General features: G+C 37.2%; 1 pseudogene across 1 annotated transcript; it reads left to right on the top strand.

The window, feature by feature from the left end:
• The first annotated feature begins 160 nt into the window (after positions 1–160).
• LOC146002657 (phospholipase A2 pseudogene) lies at positions 161–14,734 on the top strand (annotated as a pseudogene). Its single transcript, XR_014443733.1, has 3 exons — positions 161–176; positions 9,279–9,420; positions 14,249–14,734. The product of XR_014443733.1 is annotated as a phospholipase A2 pseudogene (transcript).
• The last annotated feature ends 5,289 nt before the right edge of the window (positions 14,735–20,023 follow it).

The following is a 20,023-nucleotide window of genomic DNA, read 5'->3' as shown; positions in this document are numbered from 1 at the left end:
CTTGCTGAAAGATTCCTTTGAGGCTTCCTATTATGGTATGTCGATCCTCAGAACACTCTATGATCGAAACGCTACGCTGTACGTTGAGTTGAGTTTTACAAACTCTCTTCACAACATCCAAAGCATTGAAGTTTCGTTCAATCGCTGTAGAAGTAGGAACATGGAGAAGAAGATGGGTACTCACTGAGCATGCAAGTAGGCATATGAAGATAGGTGACAGTTCTATAAACCTCCATCTGAGTAATCCAAACGCCATTGTAGATTAAAGTGAATCTGATTAATTGATTCTGAAACGAAAATATTGCAGTTTATTTGAAGTATTTGGCGCATAGATTATTTAAAAAAAATGAGTGTGATTCAAAATATTCTGTATTTATAGTGGGAATCATCTATGTTAAAATGTTTAAAATAGATTATGTATATATATTTTTATTGTGTTAAATTTAACATTACATTCATGATATCAATATTTTATTGAATTACGTGCGTTAACCAAATTTAATATAAACGTGCCTACAACATGGAATACTTCCTCTTAAAGGAAAGCCTACATTATTTCAAATCATCGTATAGTGAGATCCATGAGTATTACCGTGCAAATTGTTCATGACTATTATCAATGACTTTTCTCTTACATTCAATGTGTTTTTAAGCGATAAATTTTTATGTATGCTGGTGCAGAAGTTGTCAACAGCTTGTTTTGAGTTTTCTTTTAATTCTTGAAGTTCTTATTGGGTCAAATAAAGTGCACGAACATGGTGATGGACAATTTGCACGGTAATACTCATGGATCCCACTGTACCATATACAGTGTCTTTCACGGTCGAGTCGTCCACGGAACGGCGGGCAGCGCGCAGGGCAGGTGGAAGCGCGTCTGCCGGCTTTACATCCACAGCTGTACGCTGACCTTGGCACTGGACGCGTCACTGCTTCAGTATCCAGTTAGCTGGTGTCCAGTTTGCACGTGCTTGTGAAGTGTTAAGGTATTTGTAAGTGTTTTTTTTTTTTTTTTGATTGTTTTGTTTTACGTATTAGATATTGGTGCTTTTCAGCAGGCTAATAATGCCACACTATCCGTACAATTTAAAACAAAGATTTTTTATGTACAACTTTTACGTCATTACGAATTCTTGTAAGGAAGGAATTTGTTGTTAATTTGGTGTTTTAAGTCCACTTTATGCACAGTAAGGCTAATCAGGACTGGACCAACAGCTTAAAGTGCTTCCACTTGTGCCTCCACCGGGTATCGAACCCGGGACCCCTTAATTAACAGGCAAAGGCGCTACCACTGCGCCATCATGGATGCCACCTAGGGAAGGAAGTTATTAGGCATTTCGCAGCAGAATTCCCAGATGTTCCTGTTCCAAACATAGACAGTGTTCGAAAACTTGTGAACAAATTTAGGGAAAGGGGGTTTGTTTTTGATAAGAAGCGAAGGGTGTTGCAACTTGTGCTTACTGAGGAGAAAGTAGACGACGTTAGAGCACGATTGGAACATAATCCTAAAAAATCCCCCCGGCGCCTTGCACAAGAAACAGACATTTTTAAGTCGTCTGCGTGGTGAGCTACCAAGCTTTTAAACATGAAGCCATACATTAGAAGAATTGAGAGAAAATGTCAGGCAAGATGATAAGTGTTAATAAAATTTGCTAAAAAAGGTACCGTAATTGTGTGGATGCAGGAGGAGAACATTTCCAATGCCACTTGTAACAACGTACGTGTTTATTCTAAATGTAACTGTCCATGTAATTGTACGATCTTATTTCATTGCATAGTTTCGTTTCCAGTTACGCGGCTGTTTCATCCAGTTTGCCGACAGACGAGCTCTAGCTGCCGGGTGCGCTTGTGCCGCCGCTCTGCGGACGATTTGACCGTGAAAGGCACTGTATAGATCAAGTAGTACTATCAATTAGAAACTACTACTTATTGATATTAAAGTATTTAATGTTTTTGAGAAATATTTCGTAAATTTTAAAATATTTTAAGTATATCGAACACAATTTATTTTTCTTCAACTGACCAAACCTAATTCATGTTCGCGCAAACAAGCGCTTGTCCATGCCCAACTCTTTTTCGCCACATCTTGTGGAAAGATGTGCTTTACGGAAATGCCATTGTCCTGTATTTTGTAAGGTAGTTTAAGTCATAATAAATGTATCTCTTTGTATTTGAATTTATGCAGGTGAAGCATAACCGGCGTAGTATTTTAAACCTCACATTAAATTTATCTATTTTCAATTTCAAGTTGATGACTTTTAAATATATTCCAACATTCTTCATTCTTCACCACAATTTCAGCATGATTTTGCATAAATTACATATCTAACTTTATGGAACATTCGAGATTATAAATTTTTAGCGAGGAGGAGTTATCTCAAGTTGGTTGCAGTTTGGTGACTCAGAAATGCCATGTTGCCAAGTTTTACATATCCAGAATCTTTACATGTCGGACAAAAAAGAAGTTGCGACTGCACAGTACGTAAAATAACGAACCAATACAAAATGTGAAATTCAATTTCTATTTCCTTGTCTCATGAAAAATATATCTTACAATGCTGCATTACGCGTAGCAATATAATTTTCTACACCATACTTCGAATAGCGAAGTATTTTCCACGCTTTGCACATGCAGATAATAAAAGTTTAAGAAATGCGAAGAAAAATCTTCAATATAAAGTGAAGAGCTGGAATAAAAATTCTAGAATACGATATGATGTATATAATAATAACGCTAACACTATGATGACACCAAGAGAAGAAAAAGAACAAAATATTTGCTATAAATTATGAGAATAGTTTAAAATACCTGAAGGGAATACTGCGGAAATACGGTAAAATACATAGTGAAAGATAATGTAGAACATAACCAACGGGATATTCATTAAATGACTTAAACAAACCTTCCTTAATAAAAATAAATTACCAAATCAACGAAATTAGCAATATACTGAAGATTCTACATAACTTCGAGTTATGGAGCTTGACGTGAAAACACCAAAGTAAACTACAGACAATAGAGCTGACATTTTTACGTAAAATAGAAGAATAAACAAGATGAGACATTAAGACAACTAGGTTGAGATTATTTTCATTTCGACGGAAGAAGAAGAGATAATTCGGATGTACAAATACGTAGAATGGATGGAAAAACGGAAATCAAAGTAGAATCTGATGTGAAAATGCAGGGCACCAGACTACGAGGCAGACTGGGAAGAATATGCGAAGAGAGCTGTGTAAATAGAAGATGAAATTGAAAAGGAGTCAAAAAACTAAAACAGCAAGTATAACTTCAATCCATACGCCGCACGGTAGAAAAGAGAGACTTAGTAAGTAATAAGAAACAGATAGAGTTAATTTGGTATGTAACTATTAATTAGAGTATATAATGCATGATTTCGTTTCTTGTAACTCTCAACCGAAACGTTAACCACACTTCGAATCCCACACATACCAAACTCAAACTCGCAGTTTGCAACGCGCTTACGGACTTCATTCAAAATAACTATTATATTTTTTGGTTGTACATCTATCAACTCACACTTTGTTCCAAAAACCTGAACTTTATTTCTGTGTGCTAATTCCGTTGTCATCAAACCCAACTATGGAACAACTACCTCCTCACTCGAATTGGAGATTATGAAGATATCTTAACATTATCACAAAAACGCAAGTAAAACAGAACTTCTAAGCAGAAACCACTTTAACATAATAACGCAGATCAAGCGAACATATGTGTTCGCCGTATGGTTGTGCTTTTCGTGGAACACAAAAGATTTACATAAAATTGCACCAATCTATCATAACATTAATTTAATTTAAGATACGATTCTTGATGCGATTCAACTTCTACAAGGTTGCAATGGCGTCTGTTTTGATGAAAATTGGTTATAGATGTATATTCAAGTGTTATTTTTGTACGCAAGCTATACATAAGATTCATCCATATGTTGTCATAACACACACGTTACTTCGTTCATTTGCACATGAAACCTGGCAGAATAATAGTTCACCTGTGACAATGTTATTACATAAAGTGCATAAAATTAAATTATTTTCGAATTTAATCTTCAGTATGGGGATTTTTTTACATGAGAGCTCATTTCTTTCAATATACTTAATGCCTGGTGTACTCTTTACCCCATATTACACTACAGTGAACATCAGGTTTTCCCATTATCCATCAGTTTGATTCTTCTGTCCTATGATAAATAACATGAGTCATTCCATGATCAATCCCCAACCCGCATATTTGTCATATTATTTTAGAATAAGCTTCTTTAAGACAGAACGAATGTGATGTACAGCGTGAGCACAAAAACACTCCCTGGTTTTGAAAGGGTATAACTTTAATACCAAAAGTAGTATTCTACAGAAATGTTCACAGTAGTTGTAAAAACTCATAAAGTTTCCGTGGTGTTCATTGAAATTACAAATGCTCAATGTGCGCGCCGGGTGCAATGCATTTGCGCTAAAATCGCGTGTTTTGCGCCAATGAACAAATTGTAAATATTAGTGCCACAGTATCTTTTGCGCCAAGAATGTTTTCCGCCACTCTTGAATGTCTAGCCGAGCTAAGAATTGTATAGGTTGGCAATCCTGTCTCTCAAGGGCAACGACTGATCGTGGCTTTCGTCTACCTCCCTGTGTTTCACCTCAACGTAAACTGAATGCCATGTTTTACACCAACCATCCTGATATTTTCAAATTTGTACATGCATTGATTAACCTCCAGACCGACACTTACCTTAAAATAAATGGCCTCGAAAAACCCGCTCGTAAGAGGAGCGTTTTAAGAGAAAAATACCTCAAAATTGAATCTTACATTGATCAATATAATCGCAAAGCAATTTCACGCATGCATTACGTGAAATTGATCTCACATGCCACAAAGGTTCCATTGTAAGAGACTGCAGTTTGACAAGTGCAATTTTGTATATTTATGGTTGGTGGTGCATAATTTTTAACCACGCCATCTCGGTGACAGTCCGCAGCCTGTTTAAGTGGGACGGAAAATCATGCTTGCCAACCTAAGTCATTGAATTACGATTTTCTGTAGTGGCGCAAAACCATGTACGGAAAGATAAGGATCCGGTAATTATTGGCGCAAAACCAAACCATTTTCCAGAGTGATTGGCGCAAAGCCGTGCACCCCTGCGCGCCATCTGTTACGCGGGAAACATCGAGACGATAATTCAGCTCCAACCACACCTTCTCAAGCGCATCCGGTGTGATGAAGTTGACAGCTGTACTGATGCGTTCCTGAAGATGATTCAAGGTTGTGGGTAGTGGAGGTACATAGACCTGGTCCTTCACGAACCCCAAAAGGAAAAAGTGACAAACTGTCATGTCCGGTGATCGTGAGGGCCACTTGCATAGATTTTGATCATTGGGTCCAGCTCGTCCTATCCAACGGTGTGGGAGGTTGTCATTCAGAAAGCTGTGTACAGATTGATGCCAGTGTGGTGGCGCTCCATCTTGTTGTAGAATGTAGTCACCTCTCTCTGCAGCAAGTTGTGGAATTAACCAGTCACGTAGCATTGTTAAGTAGCTTTCACCTGTGATTGTTGGCCCCTCAAAGAAGAACGGACCGTACACTCGACGCTATGACACTGCACAAAAACATTCACCTTGGGTGAGTCACGTTCCACATCAAGAGTGGCATGCGGATGCTCGCTTCCCCAGATCCTAACATTATGCCTGTTCACTTTTCCACTCAAGTGGAAGGTCGCCTCATCACTAAAAATGACCTTTGTCAGAAAGGTTTCATCGTCCTCCATTAAAGTGTGGATAGTCTCGCAAAACTCACGTCGATTTACCTTGTCTTGTGGATATAACTTTTGAACCAATTGCAGCCGGTACGGGTGAAAACGCAAACGCTTCCGTAAAATCTTGCTTACGGCAGTTTGTGGCACCTGCAACTGCCTGGTGGCTTGACGTGTTGATTTTCTGGGACTGCGTACAAAGGCTTCTCGCACACGCTCCACAATTTCCTCAGAGATGCATTTTCGGCCAGAATGTTCTTTTCTTTGATCACAAATGCATCGTCTCTCAACAAATGTTTTATGCCACTGCAGAATGGATTTGTGTGAAGGTGGATCAACATTAAACTTCCGTTTAAATGCACGCTGCACTCTCACAACACTGCTTGTTTTGGCAAATTATAACACGCACCAGCTTCTTTGCTTCGGAGTGAACGCCATTCTCGATGTTACTGCCCTCTAGCTACCGAATTCACAACTAGCGATTCTGAAAAAAAAAAAAAAAGATATTAAAATATTTTGAGTTAACTGAGCTTTGGATATCAATTTTATCAAAATATTCAAGTAACTATTAATTTTATGACATCTTGAAACCAGGGAGTGTTTTTGTGCTCACGCTGTATTATCGTCACGTGAATTACTCTTATCATTGTCTCCTCAGAGATCTTCATTGACTTTAAAATTTGCTTTGGAATGAAATTTTATGTCGCACATTGCATTGACATATTTCATTTAGACACACCGACTGATTCTAATGACGATAGAAGGACACATAGTAAAAAATCATGATTAGAAGCCACAACTATATGTTTCTAGTATAGTCATGATTGAATACTATTAATGCGCTAAATTTTACTAGGTTCCCCACTAATTTTTCACTCTCGTTTCTTGTATGAATAGTGACGATTTCGATCCCTCATGGAGAGTTGGATTTTTAGTGAGGAAGACCGTTGTAGACCTACTTTGAAGAACCGAAGCATACTCTGCTCTAGAAACATTGCCTACACCCTGTCCCAGTTATCTCTGGAGCAGACGAACGAAAACAAATCTTTGCGCAAGTAGTGGCGCGAGACAGCGTCACCAATGAACATAATAGAAGAAACGGGATTGCGTGGAGGAGGGAGCGACTGCAGTTACCAGCCTTTCGTAGCAACCAACTCGACCCACCCCCCACATTGGACCACAATTTTTTTTATTTATAGGGAGAGCGGTCGTTTGGAAATGTGTACTCGTTACGGAGATAAATCGCTGCATCTAAAGGTGTAGAGAAATAGTTCGGAACAAGAACCGTGAAATATTTACTAAATAACATGTCATCCATGAATTGAAAATAGCGAGCATTTAAATGCGTAACACTTCGTGGCACTTCGGGAGCAACTGTGAGTGCTTTCTTGCTAACAGATTAAAATCGGGACAAGGTTAAGCAAGAAAACGTACTTTTTATTCAACACAAGATTAATTGGATAAAAATGTGCAAGCAAGATTATCGTGAAAATTTACGTAAATATTGCACATGATAAATACGTAAATAATTTGTACTTTCTTCGGGTTACCACCAGAGCATTGCGGGCCTTATAGGTCTGTATGGTACGCCCCTGTTTTTTTCCCTTTTTTAAAAAAATGACACTATGACGCACTCTTTGCTTTTCAGAGCAACTACAAACACATCAAATAAATTTATCTTCTATTCGGCGATTTTCTTTTTTTTATTTTCGTTGTACTTTGCTGCTAACCGTGGCGCATCGACACAAATGTTCTTAACACAATTTTCAGAGAAATTATTAATATTTATAGCATCTAATACGAATGGAAACAAACGCTTAATTCTATAATTCCTATCTTCACCGCATTTTTCACGAAAGACGTTTTGTGGAATTCCATAACGCGCCGCCATTTTTTTACTCACACAAGAAAAGACACTAGGAGAGATAGGTTCGTATTTAGGAGTGTGTAAGAGTCCATTCAGAACCAAAATGACCAAATATTAGATGTTTGTGAAAACTTTTATGGAGAGTGTTGATGACATTTGGGGGAGGGGTTAGGGGTTTGTTGGGGGTGTGTGGATAAATCACGGTTGCACTGCACGCACTACTGCTGTAAGTAATTTACTAATTAGCATCAGATAATAGCGAAATCGGAGAACTCTCATTACATAGCACACAAGTGATCACGTTTGATACAGAGGCTGCAAGATGATCCATTAACATCAAGCACGCGTTCACAAATGAGCTAAATTAGCTAAAAGCAGTGAATTGTAGAAAAAACATTTCTCCCGTGTTGGTTTCACAATACTTTAAAGTATCCTTTGCTTTAGAATTCTTGTTAACAAGATAACTTTTGTGTTTTCAAGTCTAAAATAAAAACCTAATATTTTATTTTAATTTAAATGTGGGTTCTTTTTCTGTACATTAGTGGACAATTATGAGTCTGTTTAGCACAATTATATAGAACATAATTGCTACAAGTCTCAGAAACGACCATTTTGCGGCCCGAAAACAAGAACAAATAATCGATTTATAAAGACGGCAGTTTCCTGCCAATTTTGTTGTTTATCGAACTGCTAACGTTATATCCCCTTACCGAAAAGTAAAACTTTCTTACGTTTGCCTACTTTTTTTTGCCATTCTGAATCATTGTGCACTGTAACAGTAAATATACACTGACTGAAATGTAAATAATCGCATATTGTTCGTCATTTTACAGTTACACAAATGTGACCTGCAGTTCAGTCTGAAAAAATGTTGCGATTCAAAACAGGTTTGGTACGATCACAACACTTTTATCGCATCACCAACTTAACATCTGACGTGACCTAATTTAGTTTAGGAGAGTAGCATGGATTAATAAAAAAAATCCTTGGCTCATCATACCTTCAAAGTTGTACAAGTATTGCGAAAAATAAGTCAACAATGTGCACTATTTTTCTTCTCACGTGCATACGCCGTGTCTCTGGCGTATTGATAAAGCTGTCATCTTCTCTTCGTAATCTCACAAGCAGGCCGCCATTAAATTTTGAACGATCAAAGGGCTTGAAATCGAAATGTGTTTTCATTACACATTCTATCCACTTCCGGAATGTATTCTTGACGCATATCTTATCTAATTGCTATCGTATTACGATGTTCATTTGTGTTCAGTTTACAAAATTGGTATTTTTTACGTCAAGCATGCACAATTAGTAACAGAACTTACCTTATAGGTTCCGGTCTACCTCTGCCCGTCACTGTAGAAATATGTCAAACGTTTCTCTCAACTATCGGAAATAAATCACGGTATACCTAAATCATTTCCACTGTAGCTTCTCAAGTTTCACGTACTCAACTAACAAACATCATAGTTATTAAAATTTCAGTAACCACCAAACGTCTCTAATTCCTTTATTTTCATATTTTTCACATTGATACTTACGTATTCTGCATTCCTAAGGGTTCTTCAAGTTCCCGTTTCGTTTTTTGCACGCAAATAATCTCAACATAGTAGAGAATAAAATATAAAAATTACTATCGTGTTTTCTTGCAGGTTACTGTGCAAATGTCCTGAAGTGTTTGAAAAAGGACAACTCTGTAATCTCAAGGCAGATTGGATACACGTACTTCAACGTCCTGAGATCGGTTTGTTTCAGAAAGGATTATCCTATTGAGAGATGCGCCAGACAATCCTGGTAAGTTAGAGATAGTACTACTTAAAAGAAAGGATATAGGACATTTAAATATTATAGGGAGAGGGTTGACTTATTACAGGATAGTGAATATCCACTGAAATAGCAACCATCTGGGATTATACACCATGTCCCAAAAGGTACTTTACGATTTCGAAGTCACAAGCACAACTTGTAATTGACAAAGAGGAATACACTTTGTTGAAGAGAATTCACCAACGTCTGAAGTTTTTTGTATTGAATAAGAAGATGAACCATCACAGTGGGCCTTAGACGTGAGACATGTCCTGAACAGAACATTTCCAGCACATTGGATTGGAAGAGATGGTCCAATTTGCCTGGCCTCCTAGATCCCCTGACATTACACCCCTGGACTTCTATGTGTGGGGCTACGTCAAAGACACAGTGTACAGCACTCCTGTCACTGATCTTGATGATTGAATGCTAGAAAAAGAGTTACCATAGCCACAGTTCACAAGGATATAATAGAGAGGGTATGGACAGAATTGTAATTTCGATTAGATGTTGTATGCTTGTTGAAGTGGACTAATACACAATAAAACTGCATGCGTTGGTAAATCAAATGGGCCATGGTTGCAAGTTGTGCTGTATGACATCAAAGTTGTAAAGTATCTTTAGGGACACCCTGTATGTTAAACCTGAACGATGTCAATCACTCTTGGCTCAATGATGGACTGGCTAGATTAGCATCGGGGCCCCTAGTTCCGAATTATGAATACCTTATTTCACCGCGTAAACGTCGCACCCTTTTTTTTTTCAGTACAACCTTTCATGGCGTAATCGTTGCAATCAATGACAGCTGCTCAGAATCTTTGGACACAGAAGATTACATTTTGTAACTCCGTACTTCGCAACGATTGTAAATTTTATCCAGTTTAATATTTCGACTATAATCAATGACAAATAATGTGTTAACTTATCTTTCAAACGAGTTAAATGTTCGGTAAACTGTCACGAAGAAGTTATGTCTGTCAATTTATACTTTTAATGTACTAGTACTCCCTGCATCCTAATCTTGCACAAAAGACAGTTTAGTAATAAATTATTTTTATGTATCGGTAATACCCCAGGGTGTTCGAAAGGTCTCGCACCATAGGCAAAACGGTAAAAATTAATCTTTCCGTTCCGCCGAATGGTCCCCACGTTCGCCGGATTTGAATCCGATGACTACGATTTCTGGGGGTATATTAAATTTCTGGTGTACAGCGTGAAGATGCACGATATGGCTCATGTTCGCACAAGAATCAAGGACGTATGCGAAGCCATTGGCCTAGATTATGTCCCCTCTCTGCTCAACATTTTGCTATTCCGTCTACAAACATGTGTGAAATTAAACGGAGATCACATTGAACAAATATTGTGATTTTGCCTATCGTGCGGGACTTTTCCGACACCCTGTAGATTATTCTAAAAAGAAAGAAAGCTTCACAAAATAGTCACACTCTACTTTTTTTGCAGAATAAAAATTGACATAAAATATGGGACGATTATGCAGTCAAATACAGTAATCCTGGGTGTTTGTTCTTTTATCACATTTTTCAATTAATCCTCGTCGTTGCTATTACACTATAAAAGTGAAGTAAGACAACAAAATAAAATATATATATAACCTGAGTAATGTAAGAAATTGGGACAATACTATAATATTAATCTACACTGCTCCACAAAACTGAGCATCATGACAGCAGTAGAGTATTAGAGAATATTGTAAATGTTTGGGATGCTCTTGATCAGGGCTTATGAATACCAATATGGCATAGATGCATCATGCAATGAAAATGACCAGCAACATTGAAAAATGGTACACAGGGTGAACCCTGTTTTTGTGTTTGTTTCCTTCCGTTCCCTTGCTGTTCCGTAAGTTTTGTGGAGCAGTGTATTATTTTTAATATGTTCACGGCTGAAGAGTCATTCTCTGTATTACTCTGTTAGAAGTCTTAGAAAAGAGAAATGATTGTATTGCAAAAAGGACTTACTGATATGACGGTTTGTAGTCATAATTCCCTTGGTAATAAAAGGTGAGCCATCTGCAGTAATATTCTGATGGTTGAAAAACTAACCTAACCTGTAGAGATAGCTTGTCCATGCTGTGAATGCATACGTAACTCGGAAAAATTCCCGAGAGAGGGCAGCTGCTTACGGGGATAAATTGAGCTGTAAGCCAAAGTTACAAATTTAACCGCTAGAGATCGCTCTTGGTATTAATTTAAAAGGGAACAAATACTAGTTGAATTAGTATTGAACATTATTAAACTTTTTGTAGAAATTTCAGTTTATTCATTAGAAACTTAACTGCCATCAAATATTTATTTATAAAATCAAGTGAATACTTTTTAATCTAATTGTCGCTCGATGAGGGACATTTTGGCTAATCAGTTAGAAACAGTAGTGTTCGGAAACTCGGAGGCGGAAGTGATAAAAAGAAAAAGAAAGGGGGACATCAAATATCTAATATTCTAATAATAAGGTTTTAAAGTTCGGATATAAGTATTTGTTAATTATGCCTTAACACACACGCACGCACCCCTGTCGTAGTTAGAAACCTGTGGACGTAAAAGTGATTTAAGTGTGAACGTGTGATGGTGTTTGGTTATCAGGTGTTCGGAAACTGCGTCGGGCGTGGAGGAAACTATGAACGCATTCCAAAAGATGGAGGGAAAAGTTGTTGGTCGACAAGAAAACGGCGCAACAGAATTGAGAGGTTTGGCACGGTAATGATCGAAAAAGGAGATCGAAAAAGTACTCGTGACCACCAAAAAGGGAATCCAGATGTATTGTGGTGATTTAAGCAGTGAGTAACGACTGCAAGGACTGTGAAAGGTGATAAAGGAGAGCTCGCCCACGAGGTAAGGCCTTTGTTATTCCAAGTGCAGCGACGATCGAAAAGAGGAATCGACGTCGAGTGAAATTACTTTCATGTTTGTCGCGACGAAAGAACATAAAATAAACGCCACGTACAATTATTAATTATAGTACTAACTGTCAATTGTGTCATTCACGATACTGGTACGCATTATTAAGCTCAAATCCAGACGTGCATGTGGCTCAACGGAAGCCGCCATATTGACCAGAGAAAAGGATATCCTTCGTCGACGAAATTCATTTCAAGTAGATCGAAATTAAACTACGTATAAAAATGTTCCGCAGTGGGTAACTGAAGAATCGGAACAGAAATCAGTATCATTTTGTTCGTACGTTATAGTGACGTCACGCATGCATTTCTTCGTATTGCTCGAGCATGAACAATTGGCACCAAGGCTATTGGGTTGGGGTGATGTCTAGTGTACGGACAGTTCAGATATAAATAGTTACCAAAAGGAACGATTGACTTTGGGTATATTGAAACCTACTTTTACATGATATGAGGTCATTTGATAATTTTCAGTTTGTGCATGTATTGTGTAGTTAAGCTAGGTGCACCAGCTGGTCGGTCGGAACATGAAAATATGTTTGACATTTAAATTTAACTTCAGTCTATTTTTGAAAAAGAGGTACCTCAGGTGTTCTTTCTTTGATGTCATAAGTACGTTAAAATTAACGTCATAGTTGCTAAGTCGAGAATTAATCACACACAAATTGTGTGTTCGATATCAAAGGTCTGTCACTTAAAATAATTGCAGCATATGATGTAAACTCGCATTCGTCTACAATTTGAATAAAATATTGAACGTTCGAGTGAGTTAGATTTCACCCAGATGCATGTGAATGATGTTTAGTCCTCTATTAGTGAATGTTTACTAACTATGAAACTTTCTTTCAGGTGAGAGAGATGTCCGAATGTTTGTTTGACATTAGGGACATTTATCAAGTATGATATTGAACTTACTCTAATTCGTAAACCAAAGGTGTGTTAGTGAATCAACATATCCACGTCTTTCCACAAATTGATTTCTCAGACTTGTCAAGCATGACGCAGGGAAAGGGCGCGAACGTCAAATAACGGATTTTCAGTAAATACTTTGTGTTTCCGCTTAATACAGGGCGTTTTCCATCAGATTGGCTAATTTCTGAATTTCTTTATTTTCTTTTTAAATCAGAGTCAATTTGAAACTTGGTAGTACTATTACTTTCTAGCAAGGATTGACTTAGTGAGACCAAACAATTGTTGTCGGCGCGACCGTACGGTTATTCTATGATGTGAGAGGGAATTGATTGGGAGATAAGTAACCTCGCAGAATAGTTAGGTTTAGGCAACCCCGTTAGTGCGGACCGTAATACTGACAACACTGTACGAACATTAATGTACATACTTCACTTAGGTTTCACTGCATTCAATGCAAATTAATACGAACTGCCAAATTTAAATAATAATCTCTATTTTCTGTTCATTGTAAGATCGAAGTCAATGTAAACATATACGTACATGAAGCTTCTGAGAAATCCTATTGTGTGTTCAAATGGCAGCCGTGCAGAAATCCTGCGCGCAGGAAAACAGTGATAAGCCATACCACTTAGTGTAGGTTTTGCGTTCAAGTAATTGAATATTTATGAGCTGTACAGCTGGGACCAATATATTCATGAGTGAAATAACTGGTGAACTAACATCTCGGGTGTCACGTGATTTTGTTTACATTAACTTCGTTCTTACAGTAGATAGAGAATAGAGTCGTTTCATTTCTTCCATTGAAATACATCAATTTTTATTGTTATTGCGTTCCACAGTGAAATTAAACAACTTATAGAATTTTTAAACATAGTCTCCCATCCTAAGTTTATATAGTATGGCAGCGCACAATGAAGATTTCCCACACGAGAGTGTAACAATAAAAATACAATCATATTTAATGTTGCATATTTCCTCCTCTTGCAGGATACTTCAGAAGAGATGTCTAAAATATGAATATGATAAATCCAAGCCAAAAGTGTACCAATGGTTTGACAACCCATTTTACTGAGCATAAAAGCTCTACAGAAACCACAGGTTACAAATATCCTATTAGGTTTAATAATTTATGATTCACAAATCATTTGGTATATTATATATGCTTTGAGTCAATAATAAGTTATGAGAAGTAAGTAAATTCATCTTGATCATAGGGCTGTAATTTTTGATCTTGGAATTACGTAAATAATTCTCATTGAAACGTACAAAGAAAATGTACGTAATGAAGATTTGATTTAGATTTTAGTCACAAATAAATGTCTGCAAAATGACTCTTAGTCATTTCACGAATGAAACCTAAACAGAATTGCAATATTATCTCCTAACTTCTAACATTAAAGTTATCAAAAAACAAATTAAATATTCAGGTTCCTAGAAATTAAATAAATATTACTGCCATTGTCAACATGTCAACACAGGATTTTTTTCCCCATTTTTGATTTAATTTTATTACAGCTATTTCAGACAATATAAATGGTCTGAGTAATGTGGAATCACCCACACACGAGAAAGTTGTCTCAAGTATGTGCATGTAATATCTTAGTAGTTACAGATTTGTATGTATATAGGCTATTACCTACTGTTGCATTCATACAGCAATATTTTCTTTACATTGTTCGTATGAATTGTTCTCTCTTTTGTAAATAAAATTATCCTCAAATATGTTAAAGTGACAATTGTTGATGTGCAATATTCTTATTAACAATGTAAATGAGATGTACATTAATATAAAAATAAATATTTTAATAACATCACTATTTGTACAATTTGCTTCCAGACATTTGTACGGAACTATATGATTAAAGAAAATCTGGTTGTCAATATCATCAAATACAAAATCAACAACATATTCCTTGAAAATTTGTCACCCCATCTAGCACTTTCTTCAAGAGATAGAGTAATATGGGTTTAGGTATCATAAAATGCACACCATACCTTGCGTCTCACGGTATCATACTCTTTCTGTAAAATAAATGATGTGACAACTTGATATATTGAACAGGGGCAGTAGCGGCGATTGCGTGACAAAATTTGGTGGATTAGGACAGTTTACTTACTCCTGGTAGATAAGGCATTAAGATGATATTGCGCAGGTTCAAAAAGTGGAAGGGCAACTGCCCCTCGCCCCCCAAATCGCCATCACTGAACAGGGGGAACCCCCTGAGGGAGCCCGTCTTCACCCGCATACAATCAGCGGTACGTCCTGGTGCGTTTAGTGTAAAACAGGACATTTCCTCAGAATGACGGTTCACCAGGTTTGTAATGTGTTATGTACTTTATGTGTGTTTCCTTACAACTACATTTACAAATCAAAATAATATATTAATGAATACATAAATAAAACAGTGCAATGTATGGATTTCAGTTTAGTGTTTCTTTAACATGTTTGTTACAATGCAATACAATAAGAATGGTGTGGTTTGTATAATATTGTTTCGTCTTCTTTTTTTCCATTCATTACTGTGCTGCCCGTTTCTTTGAAAGTTTATCAATTGACTATAGTCCAGTGTTTACTAATAATTCTATACTAGACGTGGCACGAAATGTCCATGTTATCTGCAAGATGGCTTTCTTTGTAATGATCGTAACTTTTCCTACTTATTGATACCTTCGCATCCATGATATATTGCTTCAAGAATTGTGTTCTTCACGTGCACTAAATTTAACAATACTCATTTCGTTTGGAGCTCGGAAAGTGTAGTAAGTAATTCACGTCGTAGAGTTGCCTATAAGGCATTTGTTAAAATTTCCAATTTGCTATACTTCTATGAAAATGATAAATATATGAACTTTTTGGGATAATAGTTATAATATTTTCTGTCCTGCCACAATTTACCAGCAGTTGGCAGTAAAGAAACGATGGGAAATGAAATTTATGTTCGCTTTCGCACATAAATTGCCAAGTTGAATTACATTAAGTTGTAACACGAAATGGCAATTGTTTTTGCTATATACTACTCTAATATGATTTGATACTAAACTACCGGGTGTCCGAGAAGTCTTTGTATGAAAACAAAAATTAACTGTATCCGCTATATGCAACATAGACATGAAAAAATGGTACCAAAATGTTCGGAAACTATTCAAATTTTATTGGCAATAGGAAAGAAATCAATACATCTCCACGTGAGCACCCTTGGTAGCACGGAGTACATCTAGTCGAAATTCAACTTTTCGCCATGCATTAGCCAACATCAAAGGAGGGATTGATGTGATGACTTGGGTTATCCGTTGTTGCAGAGTTGCAAGATCGGATGCAGGAGTTCTGTAGACATTGTCTTTCACATAACTCCATAGAAAAAATCTAAAGGGGTTATGTCTGGAGATCGTTCAGGCCACGCCGTCGGTCCATCTCGACCAATCCATTTTCCAGGAAATGTCTGTTCAAGGTAGGAACGAACCTCCAGACTCCAATGTGGCGGTGCACCGTCTTGTTGAAAGATAACATCTAGGTGGTATTCTAGCAATTGAGGAACAGCAAACAATTACAACATGTCGAGATACACTCCAGATGTTACGGTGTCCTCACAGAAAAAGAATGGTTCGATTATTCTGTCATGCAGCAGCGCGCACCAAACGTTCACCTTCGGGTTGCCCATGGTTGACTTCCTCACCTCATGAGGGGGCTCTTTACCCCAGATACGCACGATGTTTGAAACTGTCTCTGCACTCTTTTTTGTGACCTGCTCTCGTGAAACCACAGGACACACTCAGCCTTTTTCTGATTTGTGTACATTTCCGGTTTGCTGGACACTGGCACTGCTACACTACTGCAACGGTACAGAAATCTGAAACAAAAAAAAACTTGAATAGTTTCCGAACATTTTGGTACTATTTTTTCATGTCTATGTTGCATATAGCGGATACAGTTAATTTTTGTTTTCATACAAACACTTCTCGGACACCCGGTAGTTTCTTTCACATCATTACTTAGAGAAAGGGTTGTCGTTTGTGATAAACTGTGTTAAGAATGTAACTGTGTTAAGTTGTATGAAGTAGGTCTATTTCCAAGGGAACCATCAACAAAGCTAAATCTGACTAGTTGCAAGGTAAAAACTGCCTCTTCCAAAACGTTTAACATGTGAATAGTTTAAAAATTAATTATGTACTGTTTCGAATGCTGTCTCTATTTCTACTAGGTATTTTACAATGCCTCTCTGCCTCTTTAGGTTAATCAAGGTCAAAATAAATAAAATAGATGGATCAAATAAAATCGAAGTATTGCCCAGGATTCGAACCTATGAGCACAAGACGTCAAGTGATAACGGTTCTGCTGAAGAGGGCGACCCAATTTTTCAAAACGATTTATTTAAGATTTCATTTCTTCTATACTTAGGTTTCATGTAGAGTTTTCCAATAGGAGCTCCCTAATGTTGACACGTGACAATACTGTTGATATAGTGTTCATTAGCTGCAGACCATCATAGATCAATTGTTAAGGTTCTCCTGTGAAAACCACATTTTGCAAAATGTATCGGTCTGCAAAAGAGTCCGACAGAGAAAACAAAAGAAACCGTCATTTGATTCCACTGGGTAATTTTCTTTGGGCCTACGTGTAAGGTAAGGTACGGCCCAATCCGACAACCAAACACACGCTCAAAGAAAAAATTCGGAACGTCATTGGCGAGAGTCAGCCGAAATTATGTGAAAATGTCATCATGTCATGTTTTTTATAAGTATTTGTTCGTAAGATCAAAGTTATCAACAAGTCTTCTTTTCCTTTCAGCATTAATGAAACAAATTTCAAGCTCCTTTTATTTTCCAATGACTTTACTATCAGCAATAGCGAACTACATGGATTTGTTACTTATGTTTGTTTGTCTCCTTCAATGTTCAGTGAGTATACGTCTTCATCGCCACACATCTTCGTTTCCTATTGTTGAGGATAACTTGGAAGTGGTGAAGATAGTTTGTACAACACAGCTGAACATAGAAAGAAGTCTATCTATCGTGGTGTGTTCGAAGGAAGAAGATATCATCACTGGAAACCTTAAGGAATTCTTCCAACAGGATGTTTTGTCTGTCATGATACAGAATATGAATTCTTCTGCAAGTTGTAGGGTTCATTCCACAGGTTCCTACCAGGATGGGAAGAAATCTTGCTATCTGTTGCTTTCTGACAACAATGCATTACTTTCTAATCTACTAGCGCAGGCAAACAACCTTCCCTATTGGAATACAAGAGGAAAGTTCATAATTTTAATCAAAGAGCTGTTTTACAACCAAACAAACATCATCCCTACCTTCAATGCTTTATGGAATGAGAAGATCCTTGATGTTGAAATACTGGCAAAGAAGGACGGCTGCGTTGAGACAGATAAATGTATTAACTTTTTGTCCTACAATCCATTTAAACATGGAAATTTAGTGAAGGAAAATGGCTCATCCTTCGAAACAATTGTGAGGCGAAGTATAGATTTCTCGCCTTCATTGAGAGAAAGGACAAGGCATGTTAATGGTTATCCTTTGTACATCAAAGATGATCCTGGGCTATTCAGGGGAGACGGAAAATTGAATAGGTTGGGCTCCCGAATACTATTACCTACGTTAGTAGAGCACCTAAATTTTACCCCTGTCAAATGGCCACCGTCTCATTTGCTAATTCCAAACTATCAAGTGCTTAACAGATCGGTAGCTGGTTCCTCTAGAAGAATTATACCCCTTAGTACAGATTTTTATTCGAGAGCTTCTGTTTTGAAACATTATTCTTTTCGATTTGTTGATTTTCTTTCAATAATTCAGTCACATGATGTGGTCACATGAGAAAGTGGCATAGTAAGTTTTACCCAGATGAACAGGCACCCACTATCAATGATGCACATCGGTCAATACCTTTGTGTAAAACAGTATTCTTCATGCTGTTGATAGGGTTGGGAGTATCTCTTGTTGTTTTCGCCAAAGAATCACTTACAGCTATGAGGGGACGAAACAGGCAATGAAGTTTGTATGCAGAAGAGGAAAAGACAGATTTTTTGCGGGGAAGATATATTATGATGTTTGTGTTACTCCAATGTTGTGCTGGAAGTCAACAAGAACGAAAATGTATTCACAATATATACTGCATAGGAATGCTATATTTTTGTAACTGAAAGTCGGCTGATTTTTGTTTCCATCAGTATCACGTTAACATGTACGATAATAACTAACTTTATCCATGTAACTCCAGCTTCAATTAGATAAATTGTCTTGCAAAGTTGTTTCTTTGGTGACATTGTATTTTCCTACTGTCTATGGTTAGTTTGTACTTGTATTTGGTTTTCAAGCTCGACGATACGTGACGTTTTAGATAGAACGAAATGAGAACTATCACAATTAAATAAACACCCGGGACTTGAAGCCCAAACTTTTGGTGGCCAGGCATATAGTGCTTCAGTGAAGGAGCTTGTCCATCAAGACTATTTTCTACTTAACCCTCCGTCATCCGTGTCCTCATTGCAGCACAAATGTCCCGCACGCGGTACTCAGTGCCGCCTCATCAAAACCAACGTTATTTACGCGAATTATTAATGCAATTCGAGGTTGAATTACACTAGCACTTGCTGGAAATCAGGCGAAATATACATGAACGCAAACATGTCCATTTTAGACATTTTTGTCAGCTATTAAATGAAAACTAAAAAAAAAATGAAAGAGTCTCATAGAATTACAAGCTTAGAATCTTGAAGCAAATGCAAAAAGATATTATTGTAAAAGCAATTAAAA

This window comes from Lepisma saccharinum, chromosome 18 (genome assembly GCF_977018435.1).
Source record: "Lepisma saccharinum chromosome 18, izLepSacc3.1, whole genome shotgun sequence".
Lineage (NCBI taxonomy): Eukaryota > Metazoa > Arthropoda > Insecta > Zygentoma > Lepismatidae > Lepisma > Lepisma saccharinum.
Note: the sequence above shows the minus strand (reverse complement) of the source record. Positions and strands in the feature narration are given on the sequence as shown.